Below are 15,811 nucleotides of genomic sequence, written 5' to 3' on the forward strand. Positions count from 1 at the left end.
ACCATGCACAAAACCATGTTGACTATCCCTAATCAGTAGTTGCATTTGCAATTGTATGTAAATTATATCCCTCACAATCCTCTGCAACAATGTGCCCACTAATGACATCAGGCTCACCGATCTATAGATCAGGTCACTCTTCCCTTTCCTCGTCCCACGCTTCCACTACTCACTGCAAATGCTCATGTAACCGGGATAGTGATTTCACCAACAATATAAGCTCAGACTGGGTCAGGGTTCGGAACAAGAATGGTAGGATTCTTTAATCTGTTAAAATTAACAAGTTTATGATCCAAACAGAGTTATTCAATCTACGATGGAAAGATGAATGACAAACAATTTGCATATTGCAAATCTGAGTACCGATGTTTCCCTTTCTAAAAATACTGGCACATGCACACGTTTGACGACGAACAGAATTACAATGTCTTGGCAGAGTGTTAATTTTGAAGAACTTTGCCCAAATATTAAGCAAACTCATGTCGAAAGGAAATACAAGTGATTATTCCAAATATCATTCAGCTTATGGAGCTATTCTGCTCCTACAAGCTACTTGTAATGGGATCACTTCCTGCAGCAGGTGGATTAAGCTGAATTCTCTTTACTTCAGGTGGTGGGGAGACTCCAATGAATCCTGAACAGGAATCCTCCATGAGTTGTAAAGATGACTGAGGAGTTTGCAGCTCACACACTTTGCTGGGAGGAGGAACATGGAGAGAGAACGAGCAACAGTCTGTTCCTTCTTTGGAAGATTACATTTTCTCCCTCTCTGAGTTGAATCAGACAATAACATTATCCAGCTCCAAAATGGACCAAATGAGGTCTCTTTGGACAGTGTTTGAACTGTACGACTCCATTGTATTCCCTTCTCCATGTCGGTCCATCATTGCTGCTGCCGTGTGCAGAGCCAATACTTCCGTAACAAATAACCCAATTAGATTTGAAGATGTATTTATATGTCCTGTATTCTTCTAAAATACAACTTTTAATGTTTTCACAATACCTGTACTTAAATGAATACATCTTCGTCTTAAATTACTTCCCCAGCCTTTTCTCCCATACAAGATGAAATATTGAAAATCTTAAAATGTTCATTAAACATTTCTCATTCTCAGGCCTGAACATTTATCCGTACATAAAACAATGTCTTCAACCCAAGAATGAGTAAAGAGAAACATCTTTTAAATGTTTCTAAAGCAATTTGTTTTTCACTTTAGTGGAATTACAACCCACACCCAGTACATCAGATGTTGTCTCAGCAACGGCCTGTACAGACGCAGTAAAACAGCCTTAAGATCAGACCCGATACCCTTTGCAAGAAAAAGTATCATTCCATTTACTTTCCTAATCACTTGCTGTATCGACAGACTAACTTGATGTGATTTATGTACCACCGAGTTCTGCATTCTGCCTCCAGTTATATAATTTACTGCTATTTTATGCTTCCTCCAAAACACAAACTTCCCATCACCTACATTGTGCTTTTTTTGCCAAGGATTAGTCACTGCCCTCTCCTGTCTGTATCACATTACATACGCACTTCCCTCCCGTGTCTGTATCCTTTTGCAGACTCTGTGTCTCCACTTGGCATCTTATTGAATGACTTTCCTGGTGTATGAGCAAATTGAACTCCACTCCATTCAGCCTCTTCATCCAAAGCAATAATCCACATTGTAAGCTGTTAATGAACTCATTCTGATCCCTCAGGAATTCCACTAGTTGCAGCTTTCCAACTTGAAAATAAGTAATTATCTCTATTCGGTATTTCCTGGTAGCTGACCAGGACTGCCCTGTTCCTGTGTATCTGCCCAGAAAGGTTGCATGGCCTCCTGCTGTACTGTGTAGCTGGTTGTCGATTTGTTTCTGATCTCAGTGATCCTCCTTCAGGTCATTTATTGTCAGATGATCAGGTGGAGTTCATATCGGCAATGATCCTGATCCCTGAGAGTTTAAAAGATGAACACAGAATAGAGACTAAGATTTGGAGGCGGGGGGGATCGCTACCCGCTCAAACATGCTGTCTTTCAGGTGCAGCAAAAAAAAACATTCTGTTATATCAGTCGTGTGCTCAATTTTCAACAGACAGACACTGAAGAAGATGGGATATTTCCTATTAGCCTGATTAATATGGATCCCCTTAACAACACAATCAATAATCTTACATTTCGTTTTTGGTTGTTGGTGCTGTGTTGAAAAATTGTCGCAGTCACTACACATTAAATAAACTATTGTCTTTGAGAGATGACCTTATAGATGTTTATAAAATCACCAGGGGCAAGGATTTGGTAATTACGAATGGTCTTTTTCCTGGGGTAGGAGAGTCCAGAACGAGAGGGCATAGGTTTAAGGTGACTGGGGAAAGATATACAATGGACATAAGGGCAATATGTTCACACAGAGCATTCTGTGTGTCTGGAAAGAGTTGTCAGAGGAAGTGGTGGAGTCTGGTATGATTACAATGTTTAAAAGTCATCCCGATGTGTATATGGAAATGAACGATTCAGAGGGATATGGCCGAAATGCTGGTCAATGGGATTAAATTAGTTTAGGACATCTGATTGGCACAGTTGAGTTGGACCAAAGGGTCTGTTTCCCTTATGTATATATCTATTACACTATGTCTGAATCCTTCATTTTATTCCTGTATAACTCCTTAGAGGGGCAGAATGGGCTCTTCCTGCCTCATTGCAGTGTTACTGACTGGCTTAATGGGGTCTTCCTCTCCCTCTGTAACAGCCTCAAGGAGTGCAGTGAGGGAACAACATGAGATAGGAGCTCCAGACAGCTGCTCAGCTGTTCAGGATAATGACTGGTTTGTTGCGGCTGGAAACCTCTTTCTTGGCTATTGTCAATGAACACTGACTTCCCTGTCCACCAAGGACCGTCAAGGTCAGACTTTAATATCTTCAATAACCCAGTCTTCACTAATCCCTGGGGATGAGAATACCACAGACTGCACAACATTAAGAAGGTAGGAACATTTTTATCTCAATCTTAATTGGGGGAACCTCTAGATTTAACAGTGTATGAACTGTTAAATCAGCAAGTCGCCCTTTTTTTTAGATATGAGGGCACAACCAATAGGAAAGACATAGACCATTCAGCTCCTCAAACCTATGCCACATTCTCATTGACTCTGTTCAGTAAAGTATTTATCAAATTCAGCCTCCACTACTCTCTTAGGTAGATGTTTCTGATACTGTAAATCATAGAGCCTATGAAATTGGTGAAGAACTGGACTGTTTAGTCCATCAAGTCTGACCTGTGGTTCGATCAGGCAGACCAGTTTCTCAACAAAATTCCCTTGTCTTTTCATTGTAACCCTTTCTCCCCTTATCAATCAACATGTTATCTATTTCTGTCTTAAAGACAGAACTGTGTATATGTCTCTGTATATCTTTATGTGCATGTTTCGGGTTATTGACAGGAGGCAGACGGTGGTGGACGAGGGTTGTCTTTTGAACTGGGTGCCGATGACTAGCGGCATTCCACAGGGATTGGCGTTGGATCCACTTTTGTTTGTCACTTATATCAATGATTTAGATGAGAATTATAGAAGGCAGGGTGAGCAAGTTTACGGATGACACCAGGATTAGCTATATTGTGGAAGGTGAGGAAAGTTACATAAGATTACAAGGAGATCATGATTAATTGGAACAATAAATCTCAGCATTGTACAGCACAGAAACAGACCCTTTGATCCAACCCATTCACACCATCCAGATGTCGTAAATTAACTTAGTTTCATTTTCCAGCATTTCTTCCATATCTCTCTAAACCCTATCAATTCATGTCCCCATTCAGAAGCCTTTTAAATGGTGTAATTTGTACCAAACGCCATCACTTCCTTGGCAGCTCATTGCATACAATCACTACCCTCTGTGTGAAAATGGTCCCCTTAGGTCCCTTTTAAGTCTTGTCCACCTTACCTTCAATCTATGTCCTCTTGTTTTGAAATTCCCTACAGTGGGGTAAAGACCCTGACAATTCACCATATCCATGGTCTTCTTGATCTTATAAACCTCTAGAATGTGCAAATGTGACTCCAATCATCACGAGTGGCTGTACTTTCAGTCATCCCGTGCCTACATCTGACATTCAATACTGACACCTCTTCTGTCTCCAACACGTCACAATTCTAAAATAATTTTAACAATTTGTTGAGCCACATTATAAAATATCTCTTTGGAATTTGAGTGTCGTCTTTTGTACTCAGAGGTAGGGACACAACCACCACATGGCAATCGTCCCTAAACCTGCATTATTATTCATCTCTGTGTTTGTTCATTAGCCTGTTTTGAAATACTGTGACATATCTCCGTGACAGGCAGGCCTTGAATCCAGACCTTCTTGTCCAGAGTGAGAGACAGGACCATGCATGTTCAAATATTGTAATCTCACCCAGACATCTGGCTCAGAGTCATGGGCATTACCCATTGCAAAACACGTCAACCAAGCTCAGATTTTTCGTCATACTTTAAATGTCAGCTTTCAGCTCTGTGTGGATTCATTAAAATTTGTTTCACTTTGCCAAATGACACAGTTAAAAGAATTACATTATTAAACAGGTGAAAGGTGCGCACCTCAACTATAGGATGTTGAATTTATGTGTTTTACCTTCGAGATAAACTGTGAAGATGTTTAATTGTTTGGCTATGATTTCCACCTTAAGTGGCTATTATCTGACATCTGCAATGTGAGGGAAAAATATCCTGCAGACACATTCTGCACTGTAAGGGATCTCAAATGCATATTTATTACTGAACGCCAGAAACTAAGAAAAATCATACTTTCTGGGTCCAAAGCACCGATCACCATTTCCCGTCTCAAACGGCTGACTGTCCTATTCTTGAAACCATGAAAGAATCCAAGGCAGATGAATACTTTCTAACCTTTCTTCCCAAGTACTGTCACTCACTGGGCTGAGGAGTGGCAGATGGAGTTTAACTTCGATTAATGAAAGGGATCGCAATTTGATAAAACAAACAAGGAGAGGACATGTACAATTAAATGTCGGCCCATTGATAGTGTTGTAGAACAGAAAGATCATGGAGTTTTGGTGTATTTCTTTGAAGTTTGCATCATGTGTCGTCAGGGTGGGTAAGAAGGCGTTTGGCTTGCTGGCCTTCAATGCACAGACCTTGGAGTACAGGTGATGGAATGTGCATTATTGATGTCTCCCCTGGAGTACTGTATGCAGTTCTGGTCACCCAGTTACCATGATGATATTTTTAAACTGGAGATGATTCGGAAAAGATTTACCAGCATGTTGCTGGAAATGGAGAATTTAAGTTATCAGGATAGGCTCGATGAACTGGATACAATTCCACTGCAGCATAGGAGTTTGAAATCTTATAAACATTACAGAGGTTTATAAAGCAATAAGGGGTATAGATAATGTTGAATGTCACGTGTCCTTTCCTTAGGGTGATGGATTTCAAGATTGGGGGATTATTTTAAGATTCGATTAGAAAGGTTTACAGAAGACATAGTGTCATAGAGCTGTTCAGCATTAAAACAAACGCTTCTATCCAACTCTCCCGACTGACCAGATGCCCTACATTAATGTAGTTCCATTTGCTAACATTTGGCCCATATCTCCCTAAACATGTCCCATTCATCTGCCCATCTATATGTCTTTTAAATGTTGTAATTGTACCAGTTCTGACAGCTCCCTCATGCACAGCACCCTCTATTTGAAAACTTTGATTCCTTTTAAGTCTTTCCTCTTTCACCTTCAATCATTGCCGTATAGTTTTAGAATGTGCTACTCTGGGGGAAAAAAACTTGGCTATTCACACTATCCATTCCACATATGACTTTGCAATCCTTTAAGATCACCTCTCAACTGCTGAAGTTCCGGGAAAATTACACCAGCGTATTCAGCATCTCCATAAATCTGAAAACTTCTATCTCTGGCAATATCTTTGTAAATCTATTCAGAACGCTTTCAGATTTCACACACCCTTCCTGCATAAGTGAGAACTTAATTGCACAAAGTATTAAAAAGTGGCGTAACCAATGTCCTGAACAGCCACAACGTGAGCTCCTAACGCCTATATTCAATGCACTGACCAACAACGCAAGCACACCAAACGCACACTTCACTAGCCTACATAGCTGCGACTCCACTTTCAAAGTAATATGAACCTGCACTCCAAGGTCTTGTTGTTTAGCAACATTCCCCAACTACTTAACATTGAATGCATAAATCAAGCCTTAATTCTCTTTTCCAAAATGCAGCACCTCACACTTATCTAAATCAAACTCCACCTGCCACTCCTCAGGTCATTGGCTCATCTGATCAAGACCCTGTTGTAATCCAAGGTAACATTCTTCTCTGTCCACTGCACATCCAATTTTGATATTTTCTATAAACCTAATAACCATACCTCCTATGTTCAAATCCAACTCATTTATATAAATGGCAAATAGCAATGGTTCCAGCACCGATCTTTGTGGCACATCACTGATCGCAGGCCTACAGTCTGAAAAGCAACCCTCCACCACCGCCCTCTGTCTTCTAACTTCGAGCCAGTTCTGTATCCAAATGGCTAGTTCTCCCTGCATTCCATAAGATCTAACTTGCTAACCAGTCTTCACTGAGTAACCTTGTTGAACGCCTTGCTGAAGTCCACATAAATCACATCCACTGCTCTGCCCTCATCAATCCTGTTCGTTGCTTCTTCAAACGAAAATAATCAAGTTTATGAAACATGATTTCCCACCCACAAAACATGTTGACAATCCCTAATCAGTCCTTGCCTTGTCAAATACATGTACATCGTGTCCCTCAGTTTTCTCTCCAACAACTTGCCCACCCCCGATGTCAGGCTCGCTTGTCTATAGTTCCCTGGCTTTTCCTTCCCAGTTTGTTTAATAATGGCACCACGTTAGTCAGCCTCATGTCTTCCAACACCTCACCTGTGGCTTTTGATGATAAGAGCATCTCATCAACGTTCCCAGCAATCACTTCCCGAGCATCCCACAGGGTTCTCGTATGAACCTGATCAGGACCCATGTGCATTTTTATTACGCATCATTTCATTCGTTAATAGAATGAACGTCCTGAGAAGTGATGGATGTGGATAAAGTTACAACATTTAAAAGACATTTGATTAATTACAAGAATAAATGAAGAGTTGGGAAAATCTGGGTCAATTGCAGGCTGGTGAATCGAGTTTAGTTTGAGATTTTCATCAGCATGGACTGTATGGGCCGATAGGCCTGTTTCTAAACCCTCTGCGTAGCTCGATGACTCCATGCTTGTATGTCCAAGTATGTATCAGTGTATCTCTGTCCGTGCTTGTCTATTTTTGTGTGTCTATATGTGTCCCTGTGTGCCTCTCTACGTGTATCTATCTCTCTATGCATGTAATGTAAGTGTTTCTGTGAGTGTGCTCGTGTGTCTGTGTCTGTGCCTGTCTGTGTGCTTGTGTGTGTATGTATGTGTGTGTGTGTATGTCTGTCTGTGTGGCTGTGTGTGTTGATGGTGCTGTCAGTTTGGATGGTGCTGTGAGCTGATGCCCTCCCTCTGTCCCTCGCAAACTGAATCCCTGATTATTTTCACACTCCATTCCCACCTGAACAGTGGTGTGGGGACATTAGCAGAGACTGACAGCAACAGGACGTTCAGCCAGTCTGGTAGTATCTGTGAACAGAAATGAAAGTAAACGTTTCTGGTTGAGTGATCCATCCTCAGAACTCGTGTCAGAAGGATACTACATCACTTTAAACACCATAGTGACTTCCAGATTCGCCCCTCACTGATACACACAGCTTGATACACACTAATACAATCGACCTAGAGACACTCACTAATACACAGAAAGTAACACAGACATGGAGTGTCTGCCAATCTTTCTCTTGCTCCATGGTTTCCTTGCCAATATTTCACTCACTCTGGTGTGTGTCAGCATTTCAGTCTGTTCTCAGGGAGTGTGTTATTATTGCACTTGTTCACAACAGTAAGAGATTCGTTATTTCTGTTTGGCGTGTGACTGTAGGACAATGCTTTCAGACACAAAACTTGGAAGAATTATAAAGTGTGTGATGGACAGTGTGGATCTCCAACTGAACAGAAACAAATTGGTGTAGTTTTCAGGTGTATGGCAGATGAGGATCACAGCAGAGCAGTGTGAGATGACGCACTTTGTTAGGAAGAACATTGGAAGACAATATAAAACAGGCTGTACCATTACAAAGGGGAAATAGGGACAGAGGGCCCTCGATGTAGATGAGCACAAGTGGGGAGAGCAGTAAATATCACAGATTAGTTTATGTATCCGGGCTGTTTCCAGATGAAGGTGGAGGTGGAGGAGGGGGCCTCCATGCTCCCTTCCTGGGAGGTAGTGGAGATGATGCATTGTAAGTCCACCCTCCTACCCACCGAGACCAGCTTGACACAAAAGGGAGATGGCATCAAGGCCATGGCTTCTAAATTGTGCCAGGGGAAACGGAGCTGCCTGTTTGTTTAAAGTGAGAATTTCCCTTCACTGAACATTGCTCGTTACTCAGTCGGTGGGACATGAATGCTTCAGAATCTCCACACAAGGTGTCGCTGTCCTCTCCAGCTCGAACCAGGGTCCGCCCCACCTGGCTGAGGGAGTGGGGTGAGGGAACGGATATCGGGCACTCCACAAGCCGGATTGGCCATTTCTGTCCCATTCCAGGCTGTTTCTGCTGGAATAGCAGAGGGGTGGGGGTGGGGGGGTAGAGTGAGGGTAGGAATGGGTGGCCCTGCTGCAAGTGCTGGTAAAGGTGGGGAGAGAGGAAATCTGAGGTCCCCGGAGGGAGTCACTCCACAGTGTTGTACCCATGCTGTGATATTAATGTAGGGAGTGTAGTAAATGGTTGGAGAGAGAAAGAGAGAGAGCGAGAGCTGCATGGTGGAGCATGAGCTTTGTTTGGGGGTCGGTGCTATAACAGATATACAGTGAGTGTGAGGGAGCAGAGAGAATACAGTGACTCTTATCCTGAGAAAGCGGGGAACGTTGTTGATGTTTGTACTATATTGCTGGATATTTCCTCAGACTGAAGATACTGCACTGAGTTGGGTGATGAGCTCAGACTATGCTGGTGGTGTGGCCCCCCTCTCAGAAAAGAATGCCCCCCCCTGTACTAGCGCAATCAACAGGAGCTCCGTTCCCCTGCAGCCAAACTGTGGTCTGCCATGCTCGGGGTAAACTGTGCAGTGCAGCTCTCAGCTGAGAAAGCTCAAGTATGTGCCAAATCGCCTTTTAAAGATGGCACCAGTGCCAGGGATCACGGAATATCCAGGGACATCCGGGTGGTGGTGAGAACCTCCAGCCATGATGGATGGGAGAATCGGGCTGGCATTGAATGAGATGGAAACCATGGGGTGGGGTGGGTAGTTAATGTGCTGAGAGCAATAAGATAACACCAGGAAACTAGCTCCGCCTCATGTAGACCATGTCTCTGTCACAAGTATTGAAAATAACATTGAGACAAGTTATTGCTAGATTCAAGCCAATGAGTCGAACTCTGTGCTGACCGTACTCCCAGTTACAAAAGCTGCAGAATAAATGCTCATCGAAAACTCTCCATCATCTGACCTCACACCAATATTCCATTCACCTATCATTCCTGGAAACACTGGCTTATGTCACACGAAACTTTTGAAAAGTCAACAGTTCAGCATTTTGGAACTTGTGATCACATCCTTCCATGACATTGTCTCTCAATCTTGTCCTTTCTGTCTTTACACCAATCCCCTCACATTTAGGGATATTTAAACTGATTCCCTGGCCATCTCTCTCTGGCAATGATGTTCACACCCAAAGCACCCCTTATCATGGTACATTGTAGATATGGAGTTGTAAGTGGAATGGAGCTGCACATTCTATCACTTACAGCATGGGCTGCAAGTGTCCCTACACTGGGCAGGGATAGAACATAGAACATAGAAGGATACAGCGCAGTACAGGCCCTTCGGCCCTCGATGTTGCACCGACCGAATCCTACATAACCTATACTAGCCCAATAACTTCCAAATGCCTATCCAATGCCCGCTTAAATGACCATAAAGAAGGAGAGTTCACCACTGAGAAGGGCAGGGCATTCCATGAACTCAGAACCTGCTGTGTGAAGAATCTACCCCTAACATCTGTCCTATACCTACCACCCCTTAATTTAAAGCTATGTCCCCTAGTAACACATCTAACACATTTAGATCTAACACATTTTTCTGAGAAATGTACTGGGGTGGTGGACAGTTTCACACCCTGGTCATGTATCTCATCTGGGTTTGTAGATCAGTGCACTGCTGAGGACTGCACAGTGTTCCACTCTGGACCGATTGTAGGGCGATCTTCAGCAGTACATTAGCTTGGTCTGCACAGTGCTCAATGCTCAACAGGTGTCTCCTCTGGGTGTATGGTGTCTTGGCTGGCTCTGTGAGGTGGATTGAGAATGTGATATAATTAATGATGTCAGTTGATATGGCAATGCCTTTATTTTTGTTCCCATTCACGTGATTGGATCCTACAAATTCTGATTCCTCTGGCTAGTCACGTTCTTTGGTCTATCTCCATAGTTCGGCAACTTGTTGTCCCATGAGTAATTGTGTCCAGTTTTAATGTGAATAACAGTTCTGTTATTTCCCTGGCCTTTCGCTTTGCTCATCTTGGAGAATGGGGATTCAGCGCGTTAAACCTCAGTAAGGTCACTCCTCAGACTCAACAGTGCAGGGAATATAGCCCCTGTCATTCATACTCTCCGTGTAGTTCAACATCACCCGCCCCGCCCGCACCCCCCGCCCCCAACACCGTGAACATACTTGTAAATCATGTCTGCACCATTTCAAATATGACAACATCTTTCCTACAGCAGTGAGAACACAATTAAAGGCAGCATTACAGAAGTGGCTGGATCTAGTGTATAGACGAAAGTGAGTTGAAGATGCTGGAGATTCAAGTCGAGAGTGTGGTGGTGGAGAAGCACAGCAAGTCAGACAGCATCCGAGGAGCAGAAGAATCGAGGTTTCAGGCCAAAGCCCGATTACTGCTGAAGAGATTTTGCCCTAAACGTCGAATTTTCTTGCTCCTCGAATGCCACCTGACCTGCTTTGCTTTTCCAGTACCACACTCTCAACTTTGATCTCCAGCATCTGCAATCCTCACTTTCTCACTTGAGTTAATGTATCCAGAAATTTCCCTACCAGGCATCTTATGCAGCTGGTCTGTTATTTTATCCCTGTCTCCTTTATAAACAGAGGGGAACATATGCAGCCCTGCAGTGTTCTAGCAATACTCCCACATACAAGGAAAACACTTATTTAAAAATAAAAGATTTGTAGTCCATCTGTCAGTAACCCTCATCCATTCCATTCAGACTGAGAAAATATTCCTCTTTATTGTGATATGAAATATTATGTAACACATGGGTTAACTGAGCCTGTTGGTTCAATGACTGTGATTAATATCAGTATCCATGTTTTGCAATTATATCAGTGGAAGATTTCCATCTTCCAATGAGAAGTGAGCTCCATTCAATGTGTTATGCCATAGTATGTGTGGCAACATCACCGACAGTACTAGCAGGGATCAGCAGCTCCAGAGAGAGGTGTAGGAGAGATCATAATCTGAGAATATTAGACTGGAATGTTCCAAAAATGAATCAGAATCTGAGAACAATAGACTGGAATGTTACAACAATGGACATTATGTCTGGTCTCTTTCTACATATTATGATGGGTTGCCATTATATTCAAGGATCTATTATCCTCTTCACATTATTCAATATTTTTATTATCCTCGCCTGTATATTGTTGGTGTCACTGGTAAGTCTCACCATCCAGATATTTTTTTCTATAAACCAGTTACTGTATTACTGTTCTTGCATATCATGTTCACTTCTTGCCACTATCATTGTTCATATTTAAACTCTGAATATAGATATTCATTCTGCAGACCACTACGAACTGCACCAAGGAACATGTAGGTGGTGTTTGACACAGATGAATCACAAGTTTGGTGATCGCTTTGGCCATGTGCTGATTCCTGACACCATACCCTGACCATTATTAATTTTAACTACTCACTGCTCCAGGATGTACTTCACTGACTTAACACATCTGCTGTTTAATTTTGAGCTGTGAAATACAAACCTAATGATGCCAACAATCTGCTGCTGACACTGTCAGTTTAGAACCTGCAGAAACAAATCTGATTCGAACTCACACCAAAATCCCATCCATCTGCCATTCCTGTGTACGCTGATCTATATCGCTATTGAGTCTAGCAATGCCTTTTTAAATTTTTCTTATGCAGCTCTCTGTCCCTCTCTACCTTCCGTGGCCTTGGTTTTCGATTCCATGGAACATCGAGTTTGTGGACCTCAGAAAAAATGAAATGATTTGTTGTTCACTTCCCAGTGTGTCCCATGTGGTGCTCCATAGACAGGGTGGTGTGTATCAGGCTGTTGTTTACTTCCCAGTGTGTCCCATGTGGTGCTCCATGGACAGGGAGTGTGTGTCAGATTGTTGTTCACGTCTCATTGTGGCCCACGTGGTGCTCCGTGGACAGGGGTTTATGGGTTCGGCTGTTGTTCACTTCCTGATGTATCCAATGTAGTGCTCCATGTTGGACAGTGTGTTTCAGCAGCTTTGACTCACGTCTTTGAAACTTGGTCTGTACCTGCCCAATGATCGCCTGTGTTTGTCCCTCTCAGCTTGATGGCATGGTTTTTAAAAAGAAGAAGCCCCTTGAGCACTATTGCAAAGCACCTGGTATCTAAAATCTCTGACAATGCTCTCAGTGGAAAGAACGTTATTTGCTCATTTTCTTTAAAGAGAGATCTTAAATACCGATCTGCCTGCTGACTCAAGTAAATAACTTCGGAGGCTTTTAGGTTTTTATTTATATAAACAGTGGTAACAATGGCCAGCACGCACAGAACAGGCTTTTCAGTCTTTATGAGCTCTGGCAGTCAACAGATGCTTGGGTCAGAAAAGGGTTGGATGTTTCAGTAAATTGTCCCTAGCTGCTATTCTCCCTGAAATCTGCCTTGATGATGTTTCCTCCTCGATTGGAGAACTGTATGCAAGACTGAATGGCCTTGACTGTCTCTTGTTGCTAAGGAATGAGTTCATGGGATGTTAGTACATTAGAACAGTTCATTAGTCGAAAGTACTGTATGTATTATTCTCTTATGTTGCTTGCAGTTAAGTTATTCTAAATTCCTCTTCTTTTTATTTGGATTTTTATTAGAATGTTTAAATAAATTGTGTTTTGCTTAAAGTTGAGTGGTTTGACCAGCCACATCACATCTTGAACACCCACTTCATATCTACCTTTACTTTAAGACAAGGTTGGCGTCCAAGCTACCACCTTAAAATATTTTACAGCATTCTGGTCTGGTCTATAGCATGCTTGGGCCTCTTATCCAGTTCGAAATCCACAATTCCAAATGGGGTTCAGGATTTGGATCCCTACAGTGTGGAAGCAGGCCATTTGGCCTTACAAGTTTACACGAACCCACCGAAAAGTAAACGACCCAGACCCATTCCACTAGCCTATTACTCCATATTTACCTCTGACTAATGCAACTAACCTACACATTATTGAACAGTAAGGCCAATCTAACATGGCCAACTGACCTAATCTGCAAATCTTTAGGCTGTTGGAGGAAAATGAAGCACCTGGAAGCAATCCACGTGGGACCGGGGAGAATGTGCACAGGGAGATTGTTGGGCTCAAAGGTGGCGTCTGGTAATTGTTGGTGCCTTTATTCCGAGTATTGAATTCGGTTTGTATGAACAGTGCTTTGTGTAGTAATGGTCCTTTCTGTTTCTAAGAGTTCTCTGGGTGTGGGAGAAGTGAAGTTCGGATTTTACGAAAGGTGAGAAAGGCAAAGCTGTTAGAATTGGCAGATCATCTGGAGTTGCGTTTGTGAGAAACGGAGAGATAATTACAGCAATAGCTTGGCATTTAAAGTTTGATCGAAACACCATCAGAGTCTTTGGAAATGGCTAGAATTAAATTGCAGATGAGACAGCTTGAACACAAAAAGGAATTGAAAGAAAAGTAGAGGAAGAAGAAAGACAGAAAAAGAAAGAAGCAAATCAGAAAGCGAGAGAGTTTCAACTTCAAACGTTAGCAATTTGAGACGACAGACAACTTAGCAGGGTGGAGATGAAGATAGACAGTAGGCTGGATGACAAGGATAGTGAGGATTAGCAACCCCAATGGGAGCCAAAGGCATAATTTGTTTCAGTTTCAATATAGCAAGACATTGTCGACATTTGATGAGAAGGATGTTGAATACTTTTTAATTTCATTTGAGAAAGTGGCTACACGAATGCAGTGGCCAGTGACTCTGTGGACTTAGTTGATCTAAACAATGCTGGTAGGTATAAGGAGTGAGGTATTTGCATCCCTATCGGAGGAGGTATCTGGGGAGTATGAGGAGCTGAAGGAAGTCATCTGAAGTGCATATGAACTTGTGCCAGAAGCCTACAGATCGTGTTTCAGGATCTAAAACAGCGTCCCTGGTTAAATGTACATTGAGTTTGAAAGAATCAAACAAAGTAATTTTGAAAAGTGGATAAGGGTATTAAAAGCAGAGCAAATCTATGGCACTCTTTAAGAGATTCTTACTTGGGAGTTCAGAAGTTCATTTCCTGAAGTCATGAGAAATCATGTGGAAGAGCAGAGAGTTAAAATGGCAAGATTAGAAGCTGAAATGGCTGATGATGATAAGTTGGTCCATAAATCAAAGTTTGACTTCGGTGAGGGATTGAAAAGAACGTGTGAGATCTTCTTAAAACATATACCTGTGAGAGTAAGGTTTACTGGCAGAAGCCAGGAGTAGCAGCTAAAGGGGTTACAGCATTAAGAGGTACAGAGGCATGTAAATCTTTTAAGTTCAGATATGAGGAGACATGCAATTGAGAACGACTATTGGAGACATGAAATTTGCTCCATTATGTAATGTGTGTTTGGAGTATCCGGAGAAACCATCAACAGAAACATTTCACAATTAGGAGGGAGGCGTTGAGCTTGGTATTGCCGTTACAACATTTCAGCATTGAACTTGCCAACAACATTACTGAGCCAAATTTATATCCTGATCATAACATCTATAAGTTTTTAGAGAAATTTAGGGAGACACGGTTGCTCAGTGGTTAGCAATGCTGCCTCACAGCCATTGGGTTCCAGCTTCTATTCCAGCCTTGGGCGACTGTGTGGAGTTTGCATGTTCTCTGTGTGGATTTCCTCCCTCAATCCAAATATGTGCAGGTTAGGTGAATTGGCCATGTAAACTTTTTCATAGTGTTAATTCAATGAGTGAGAGGGAAATGGGTTTGGGTGGGTTACTCTTCGGACGATTGATATAGACAGGTTGGGCCGAAGGGCCTGTTTCCACACTGTAGCTAACCTAATCTAACCAAATGCTTCCAATCTGTTCAGATAGAGGTTTCTATTGTTAGCATTCAGTTTGAAAGTTATACAGATGATAGGACGAGAAACTCTGCTGCCAACTTGTCGAGACTTGGACGAAAAAAGACAGAGGAGTTCTGAGGCCGGAGTAAACTGACTGAAATAGAATGGGGCTGTGAAATTTTGCATGCTTAGTGTCAATACAATATGTAAGTATTGTAGTCTACTAATAGAGAAAGAATAACTCTATGGATCAGACGAGACCCTTGTAAAATATTTTAAGAAAGTTCCTTCAACCCCAACCTTTCCTTATTTTAATCGTAGATATGAAGTGTGAAGCAAAATATAATCTATTCAAGCGCTTTATTTAAAATCAAGGAAAAGAACAATTAGTAGATTCGCCAAGTTTA

Source organism: Hemiscyllium ocellatum, chromosome Y (assembly GCF_020745735.1).
Source record: "Hemiscyllium ocellatum isolate sHemOce1 chromosome Y, sHemOce1.pat.X.cur, whole genome shotgun sequence".
In the NCBI taxonomy this organism is placed as follows: Eukaryota; Metazoa; Chordata; class Chondrichthyes; order Orectolobiformes; family Hemiscylliidae; genus Hemiscyllium; species Hemiscyllium ocellatum.